At 37.8% G+C, this 6,919-nt stretch overlaps 1 protein-coding gene across 3 annotated transcripts in view; it reads right to left on the reverse strand.

Moving 5' to 3' along the window:
* The window catches only part of LOC136849756 (uncharacterized), a 167,465-nt gene that overhangs the window by 109,330 nt on the left and 51,216 nt on the right, over positions 1-6,919 (reverse strand). The window contains exon 1 of one of the 3 annotated variants that reach the window (XM_067123159.1): positions 644-956. The exons of 1 other annotated variant lie outside the window; for it this stretch is intronic. The gene's annotated coding sequence lies outside the window, so the exon portion shown is untranslated. Of the gene's footprint in view, positions 1-643; positions 957-6,919 lie in introns of those variants that run through there. One more of the 3 variants, XM_067123156.1, reaches the window with a different exon arrangement.

Consider the following 6,919-nt stretch of genomic DNA (forward strand, 5'->3'; position numbering starts at 1 on the left):
CGAATTAAGTCGTTCTTTGCTTGATTTATGAAAATTTCCTAAAAGGTCAAACACTGTGGCGTTCACCCACTCAGTGCTTCAAATGAAAAGAGGGCATTGGAGTGGTTGGACAGCAAGACGGAAGAAGGGAATTGGAAACAAGTGAAGTAAAAGGTTAAAAAAGTGGGTGCAGCTAGGAGATGAAGGGACGCTGCAAAAACCATTAGTACTGTCTACAGTGCACCACATGAGTTGCACTGACGGCATTACCCCCTGAGCTTGGCATAAAAACAAATCGGTAGATAGTCACTCAATTTGTTTACTTTCCCTAAAATATGAGAGTTATCTATCTGATAACAATACCATCGTTTAAAACCACCGATAATGAAAAGGTGCATGAACGTATAACTCTAATAATCTGTCACAAATGTAAGGCTCATCCGTATACTCTAATATAGACACATTGTTCTCGCTAGTGTTACTACATCTGTTTTTAAACATGCTGCTATCAGCATATGCCGGTGAATTGTAATGATTACGAAGTAAACTCCAAGGTTACCGACTGATAAAATTACAATAGAAATAGTTTTACTAACCAAAAATATAAAAAGTATATTTACACTTAATCTTAAAAATTTCCTAATACCACAGTATGCTCACTTACCTTCATCCCTTCCATGGTAAACGTTTACGACAAGCGATTATCTTCGGCTAATTCAGGTACAACAAAAGCTTAACGCAGCTTGTTTACACCCCACGTCCTCCTTCGAATCAAAACTTCGTTCGACACTTCAACAATATTGTAGTCTTTCAGCTAATCTGTTATTAACATCACACAGCGTAATAACAGCGCTCATTCATTCAGTTTTGTAATGTCCTCTTTAAAACACAGTATAACAAACAGCTTTTATAGACTTGGCAAAAGACGACAGCACACGCCGACAGTGTTTACAAAATGCAGGCGAAACGAATATGTCGTGATGTGCGGGCGTTCACTCGTGTTGCCAAGGATCACGGAGTCCAGGAGTCTTATTATTGCGAGCCTCGTGCAGAGGGCAGAAGGATTTCTTTTTATATGAGCCATGATTATCCGTATTATAAAGTCTAATAGTCTTACGCATGTTCCTCCCTTGGGACAGAGAGAGAGAGAGAGTTTTATGAATGGAAAATAGGATTTATAGTGTTGATGGTCGTTAATTTAACTGGGCAAGTGTATCTTTGTGGCCATTAGCGACAACATTCTCTCTCTCTCTCTCTCTCTCTCTCTCTCTCTCTCTCTCTCTTAACATGCTCATGCAAACATATGTATATATATATATATATATATATATATATATATATATATATATATATATATAGCTCCCCATTTTATTAAAGAGTTTAAGAGAGAAGCAAAGCAGCTGTCGCTTGAATGCTTCCTCCTTAACTGATGATTCACGGATTAAAGGGATTAACAGTGTCCACATCTTCCACAACTTGAGCTGTTTCATATATATATATATATATATATATATATATATCATATATATATATATATATATATATATATATATATATATATATATATATATATATATATATATATATATATATCATGCAGAAGAGAGAATAAAAATTGCAAGCACAAAAAGCGTTTCAAAGCTTGGATGACTTTTAAGTTGTTACTCGGTGCAGCAGGAAAAAATTAATTTATCTCTCCCTCTCTTTCTTCTTCTTCCTCTCCATAAAAGAAGAAAGGTTTTGGTTGATCTTTAAAAAAAGAAAAAGGCTTCATTAACAGGAAAAAGGTTTAAGCACCTAAAGAACAAAACATTACGTGGAAGAATTTAGGTGGCTGGAAATGGAATCAAGAAAACTACAGCTGTAGTAAAACAACTCTATAGATTAAGCATAAATAAATACTTTATTGTTACCCCAATATAAATTCAGGCTTTAGCGAAATCAAGAATAGTGAGAAATGGCTATAATAAGAATTTGAATATGATGAATTTATAAGAAAGATGGTTCAGAAAGGTGAAATGGAGGACAGAAAACAGTGCAGATCTTGAAAAATATATTTCTGTGGATATTATAATATTTATGCCAATTGTCCGAGGAAGAAAAATCACTAAATTAATTTATTATAACAGAAATAGCGAGAACTGATGAAACGTTGATTCTGAGACTTGTGCCAACACGAACTTTTTCACTCTTGGACAACCCCTAAACAGAATCATGTTCAAGATATATTTAAAGGACAAGAAAAAAATCGTTTTATGTATGCTAGTAAAACAGTGTTTGCTTTAGGCGAGGCTGTAAAACAAATGGCATACCAAGGTTGTGCAGTGTGATGTGGCAAGTAAGTATAAAACACAAGATTAGTCTGTTTAGTTTTCCTTGTGGACGCCCAAATGGTTTTGTCCACAGAGACAAGGTGAAGATGGAAAATCTTTATAAAGGAAACTTGCACAAAATAATAATTTTAATAGGACTACGCATCACTCACTTTATTTACTCTGAGCGGATTAGATAGCTATCCATTTTTTATATATATATTTTGTTTCCTTCAGGAGGCTAGGTCCTATATTTTTTTATAATACCCCCTTACATATCTTGTTTCCATCGGGTCTGGGCAAGATAAGCGCCAGGTCAATACATGTATAGTCTTATCTGGAAAAGAGATAAAACTTTTCCCTTTAGAAGAATTGGTATAATAACCTCGCCATTCCTTCTAACTTTGGCTTCGTTGTACCTTGAAAACATTTTTCTTACACCCAAGAAAGTCTCTAGATCTACTGTAGAAGAAAACGGAAGAGAGGAATTGAAAGACATCTGGTGGTAGATATAAGAACTAAAGATAAAAACAGTTTTGAAAAGTGATGAATTAACAAAGGGAGAACACGAAATGAAAAAAATATAACTCACTTCCTTCTATTAGCATTCCATGCCTTATTATAACCCACTACCATTCCCACCGGACTTCAATACAGGCCATTACCCGCTCATAAGCATTGGTTTCTGGGATGAAGCTACTTGCACCGTGTCCATGCCCCCAAAATGGATTTAGGAGCTTGTGCGCTTTAGGCATCTATCTGGCTTTCACTGATGGTCTTGCAATAAAAAGAAAAAAAAAAGTCTCAAGAGAAGCGAGAAGAAAATAACAGAACTGGGAACGTCAAGGAATAGTGGAAACAGTTTTGTGTGTGAGTATCAAAGAATCAGTCACTAAATTATTAACTTTCATACGGTCCTCAAAGTTAAATCAGAATAATTCATTGTTAGCGCTACTGAATGGCAGTGTAAGTAGTATTAGAGAACAAATACGGGTTGTTAAGTAGACGCTAATAGCCTACTTACAATAATGACGTTTATAATTCGTTTCCACAAACGCATTCATGCATGAATTTTGAAGAGGGAGAGAGAGAGCATCTCTCTCGCTCTCTTCCTTTCTCTCATATGTTTATATTAACCATGAAAAAAAAAACAGCAACGCAGCCACACGCTAAGTATAATTAAGTAGCAACAACAACAACAAAAAAATCAAAATAGCATAGTCTGCACCGCCCTAGTCTCAGTATTTGCAGCGTCACGCTGGAGTAAATACAGATGATAATGACAGCGTTAATGTGCGAAAAATCTAATTAGTTATGCTTAGTTGTATGAAGTGTTCGCTAAGTATGCCCCGCTGAAGCTCAGTTCAGGGACATAATTTCGATGGGGGAAATTTATTGCAAGGAATAAAAAAAAAAAAGTTGCGAGATGACGTGCCCGGCGGTGGGAGGGAGAGGACGGAAGGAGGGAGAGTTGGGGGGGGGCCGGTAAAGGGAGCGCGCAAGCACGTACAACCGATGCATTAACTCCCGAGCATCAGTTCAATGACATGCACACATGCAGAAACTTACGAGAGGACTGAAAATAATACCGTTTAATGTTATAGTTCATGAAAAATAGCAGCGCGCAAGCACGTGCAATCGCGTCGTCAAATTCAGGACACGAGTTCCTTCTACTGCACGAGGAAGCCGCGTGAGTTGGCGTTGCTTTGAGCGTTGTCCTGCCGCGTGGAATTGTTACTCGAAGGAGCAGTTTAGATTGCCAAGCCTGGGTGGGGTGCGCATATGTGGGTGGAAAGGGTACCTGCGCGCGCATAGGTCGTGCTTGTCTGTATGTGAATTTGAAGTCTAAAACCTGTCTGTTAGGGTCTGTGCTCTGTGGACCCTGGTGGCTTCCCCGAGTACCGCCACCACTCCAGGAAGCCGTAACCCGTTTTGTGAAATGAATCGTAACGGAGTCAGTTTTCATGCAACGAAGGATGTATATTTATGATTTAGTATGCATTCCTTTATATTTTGTCTTCTTCATAAGCAATCTTTTCTTTTAAAAAATCAAATCATGAACCGCTTGATTCTCAACCTTCCTTCTCCCTCTCCTGACGGTAGTTTAGCACAAGACTCTCTCTCTCTCTCTCTCTCTCTCTCTCTCTCTCTCTCTCTCGTTTGGAATTCTATCTAGGTTTTAAAACATATTTTTGATATTTAAAGAGCAGTACATAAAAAAGTAATCATGTCTCTTTTACCAAACGATTGACAGTAATATTCTATAATGTGTTAATTTCTCGTCATAAAGCTATCACTCCATCGTCCGTTTTCTGTCGGGAAATATTCTTTTAGTATTGTATATATATATATCAAATATAATATATAGTATATATATATATATATATATATATATATATATATATATATATATATATTATATATATATATATATATATATATATATATATATGCGTATGTGTGTATGTGTGTGTCGTGTGTACGTGAGGGTTAGCTTAATTTACGTATGCATATGCACATGTATACATACAGTTCCTTCACCCGTAACCCTTCCTCTCCGACGACAACCGACCTCTGGCTTTGACTAGACCCCCTTTTGACCAGCCCCCAAACCCCACTTTCATTTCCGTAATAACAAATACCAGGTACAGGGGGTGGCAAGATATCCCTTGATAGTTGGAAAATCAATATGGTGGCATAGGCTACCGGCTCTGGGGGATCTTGGGAGTGGTGTCAGCATCTGACGGTCTATGTGGAAACTGTAACTTTACACAGGTCGAACTCTGATCCTAAATGGGGGTTGTGTGGGGGGGGGGGGGCAGGAAAGGAGGTTTGTGAGATTCTGGTCTGTGAATTGAAGCCGTTCGTTCAAGCAAGGGATGTTACACTTTAAATACTTTAATAATCTATTATTTCATCATTAATTGGTCAGAAATATTGATGCTTCATATGCAAAACTAGATAGAAAAAAGGGGTTCTGATAAAAAGCTTGATTTAGAGATTTTTTTTTTTCTTCCAAGTATGGCGGCCAGTTCTAGAGCCCCGCTGGATTTCGCCACTATTACCAGTAACACTTGACACTTATGCTAACCTCTCCCTCGCCTTCGAGATACGCACTGCTATTTTCTACTGCATTCCGCTCTCTTAAAAAAACTGGATAATTAGGGTGGCTCTCAAATGTTACATTCCTCGAAACAAGTGCAAAGAAAAGTTTTCAAAATTATACCCTTTGCAAATACATGCAAGCAGAGGGGGAAAAAAGCCGGTAGGAAAAAGGCAAACCAATTGGGACATTAGTCTTGCATTTGGTATCACTGACAAGGTCTGCATTCTCCGCTATGGCGAAGAATTGTTTATTTTTTCATATTTTCCTTTGCTTTTACGCATACACGAAACGTGATATGACACACATCTCGAAAGAACGTACGTGCGTCCTAAGTAGCAGCGTGATTCTCACGCCATTTCGATATGTTGCAACTTCTGAAAGCAGTGTGAAAAGGACATATCCACGAATGCTATTAATAAAAAAATAATTCCCTATGCAGGCTTCAGAAACAAACAAAAAGTTCCTGGCTGAGAAAGATATCAAAACAAACACACAAGGTCGTAACAAAACTATAAAAAACGTCGAGTATAATTTTCAGAATGCAGCGTGAAAGATAAGTGAAAGAATATGTATGAAATATGAAAAAATGCGGGCAAGTATTGCATCTTCTGGCGGCGTCTGGCATCTGCCGGCTATCCCTCTCCAAAGGCCCCCTCCACCCCTCCCCCATACCTTCATCCCAATACTAGCTCTGCAACAGCCTAGTTTCCCAGACGTAGTTGCATGCAAGGTCCCGGTGTGGTATGACGTACGCTCTGCCGTCAAATCAAATTCAAACAACTAACTTTCTTAGCTATGATTTATTTGAAACCGTTCTTTCTAAACTGATATCTAAATAAACCAGTAATCAGTCAGTTGCATATGGGTCCATAACATGCAAAGTTTTCGACCATTTAAGTGTATTTTCCTCAATAAAACTAAATTACACATGTCTGTAATGTACGTAGGGTTTATGTTGTAGTATGTCTTTAAAGAGGCACAACCAGTCTGGACAAAGGAGAGAGAAAAAGGAGGAATACCTTTAAAAACAAACTGACAACTATGTTCTTGAATGTTCTTTTACGTATGTTTCAGTAACAAGGGATTACTCTAAGTTAACGCATTAAACTTTTACGTAAGTAAACTAAGATTAATACACAAAACATAGAAAAGGAAAATCATGACAGAAGAAATAGCAGATGACTTTCGGAAGCTGATAGCCACAGATCATAGCCTCGTTCAGTGAGAGTCAGAGCGAACTGAAATCCGTTCTGGAAACCAAACGGTGAAACAGGTGCTCGTCTATCAGGTGTTCGAGTAGCTCGCCCTTATTTTGTCTACGTATGCGTATTACCCCTGACTTAGAATTAAATAATTAAGATGAATAAAAAAATGTTATGGAAAACTAATTGTTGTAAGATTGTCATGAATTTTAACAGAATAGGCGATGAAATAGGACACCAAACACAAGACACCTTGCTCGTAGTGGGGTTACGAGAGAGAGCGAATGAGACGACAGCAACCTTGTTATTCAGTTAGTCAT

Source organism: Macrobrachium rosenbergii, chromosome 21, assembly GCF_040412425.1.
Source record: "Macrobrachium rosenbergii isolate ZJJX-2024 chromosome 21, ASM4041242v1, whole genome shotgun sequence".
Taxonomy (NCBI): Eukaryota; Metazoa; Arthropoda; class Malacostraca; order Decapoda; family Palaemonidae; genus Macrobrachium; species Macrobrachium rosenbergii.